Consider the following 2,616-nt stretch of genomic DNA (forward strand, 5'->3'; position numbering starts at 1 on the left):
GAAGGGAAAAGATAACAGTACAACCGCACATACATCACGGTTATGAAACCGTTATCTATATTGATTATACATAACGGTTTTCTACTGTTATGTATTATAATTTATCCGTTATGTATTCTATAATATATTTTTTTTTCATATTATAGTTAGCAGTTTTTATACTTTTTATAACGGTTTAAACCGTTATCTTTTTCTTACAAAGATAACGGTTTTCTACTGTTATGTATTATAATTTATCCGTTATGTATTCTATAATATTTTTTCATATTATAGTTAACAGTTTTTATACTTTTTATAACGGTTTAAACCGTTATCTTTTTCTTACAAAGATAACGGTTTTCCACTGTTATGTATTAGAATTTATCAGTTATGTATTATATAATATTTTTTTTCCATATTATAGTTAACAGTTTTTTATACTTTTTATAACGGTTTAAACCGTTATCTTTGTAAGACATAGATAACGGTTTTTTGTACCTTTTATAACGATTTTAGCCGTTATCTTTAATATTTAATATTTTATTCTCAATTTTTATGTTATTTATATCAAGAAATAAATAAATAACTTTAAAACAACAAAATGATAAAATCAACAATAACAATATTATATATTATCCAAAATATTCGTACATTATCATCCGAATGAACCAAGTATCAAGTATCTAAGATCATTACATATTTCGATTCACTTCCTGGCTTATCCACTCCGACAAAGTCCTCATCGACCTCTCAAAGGCTTCCTTCGCGCTCATCTCCATCTTGATCTTCCTCCCTTTTTGAAAGTAACATCCCTTGATAACATACAAACATATACGCCACTTGTCAAATACTCAGTTATATGAAAGGAAAATAGTGTTAGAAAAAGATATTATGCATACACTAGCATTGATTGAGAAAATCCCCTTCTGAAGAAATGATAAAAAGGAAAAAGACATAGTTCTATCTAATTTTATATATAAATCAATACATCATGCATTCTGTATTTTGCTACATAATGAAAAGCAAAGTATAAACTATATGTAACTTACTACAGAAATCAATACATCATGCATTATGTAACTTACTACATCAATTAGTCAATCATAAAGAGAGAAGACTATATTTCCCACAGAAGTATATTTACAACTTCATTTTTCTTAACCAGTGAAGCCTCATGCAAGTTAGCCACTCATAATCATAAGGATCCTAAGGGTTCCTCCGCAGAACATTATAACTCAAAGTATTCAAAAAAAAGAAAAGAAACAAGATCATAATCTATCAAATTAAATCAACTTTGCTAAAACATTCATCAACACCAATACCAAAAAAATTATATTTCCTTCAACATCCTAAAATTGTATCATATAAACAGATCAGAAAACAATACCAATCAAAATAATAACATGAAAAAAACAAAATCATATTTACCTCCGATTACTGAACTTCTCTTAAAAGCAAAGTGTTGACGTTTCTTTACCTCAATAATGTCCCTACAAACAATGCAGTCAAGTTCCCAAAGATTATTGGATTTTCTTTTCAATAATGACAGCAATTCATTTAATGATTATAAATCAGAGAGTGGGAAAATAGCAGCAACATGCAAGCACTTACAATTGGCTTTATGATAGCTTACTAAAGAGTGTCTCAAGTGAATCTTTCCCAGATAGATTATTGGATTTTCTTTTCAATAATGATAGCAATTCATTTATGATTAAAAATCAGAGAGTGGGAAAATAGATGAAATGGATGAAATGCAAAACAATAGTAGATTACCCAGAATCGTATTCATGAGAGAAATCAGTGCCATACCTAAATCATCAGTTGAGAATACGATTTGTGGAGAGGGTGAAGTGAGGGAGATGATAGACGACGATTGTAGAATACACTGAATCGTATTCTTGAGAGAAGCCACCGCACACAAATAATCAGCTGAGAAGGAGCAAGCTAGCAAAATGAAAAACAATCGTAGAACACGGTGAATCCTATTCATGTGAGGAGACGCTGCACTTACACCATAAGGCTACATACTGAAATAATCTTCATCATTGGATACTACCAATAAGGCTGCAAAAATAGTTAAAACATTGCAAACTTCTAATCCGTTAAACAAAATACCTCTTATTGCATAATTCTTCAATAAGAAATATCGTTAGATTATGGATAACATCTAAAACCGGTGAGGAGAACCTTGAGCTAAGGAGGAACATTCTCATAACTGAGGTGTTTGAACAGTGGCTCAATATCAGTAAACCAGTTCTTCCTTTCAATGGGATTTCCATTTTCCACAACCTATATCACAGAAAAAGAATGATAAGCAAGAAACAAATGCCAACTGCAATACCATCACTGTAATAATAAAAGCAATAAAATCAATTAGTATCACACACACTTAACTTATTGAACAAATTAGGCAAAACAAAAAGAAAACCATTTCCCCTACCGCTTCTCTGGTCTCATCGTCTGTAGCATTGTTTCTTCAAGTCCAGTGGTTTCCCATCAAACACATAGCTATTGAGAAAATAGAGAACACCTTACAAAGAGCTATAAAAATAGGAAATATGATACACGCAACACGAATAGGAGGGAATGAAATAAGTTACACTGGTTTAATTCCAAAATTGTGAGTAGGGACAGAAT

The 2,616-nt window shown here is 30.7% G+C and overlaps 1 long non-coding RNA gene across 1 annotated transcript; it reads right to left on the reverse strand.

Moving 5' to 3' along the window:
- Positions 1-584: 584 nt before the first annotated feature.
- LOC131013645 (uncharacterized) lies at positions 585-2,264 on the reverse strand. Its single transcript, XR_009097767.1, has 4 exons — positions 2,095-2,264; positions 1,789-1,908; positions 1,408-1,469; positions 585-791 (listed from the first exon to the last, which is right to left on the reverse strand). It is a non-coding gene; the product is annotated as an uncharacterized LOC131013645 (long non-coding RNA).
- Between the last annotated feature and the right edge of the window lie 352 nt (positions 2,265-2,616).

This window comes from Salvia miltiorrhiza, chromosome 2 (assembly GCF_028751815.1).
Source record: "Salvia miltiorrhiza cultivar Shanhuang (shh) chromosome 2, IMPLAD_Smil_shh, whole genome shotgun sequence".
In the NCBI taxonomy this organism is placed as follows: Eukaryota; Viridiplantae; Streptophyta; class Magnoliopsida; order Lamiales; family Lamiaceae; genus Salvia; species Salvia miltiorrhiza.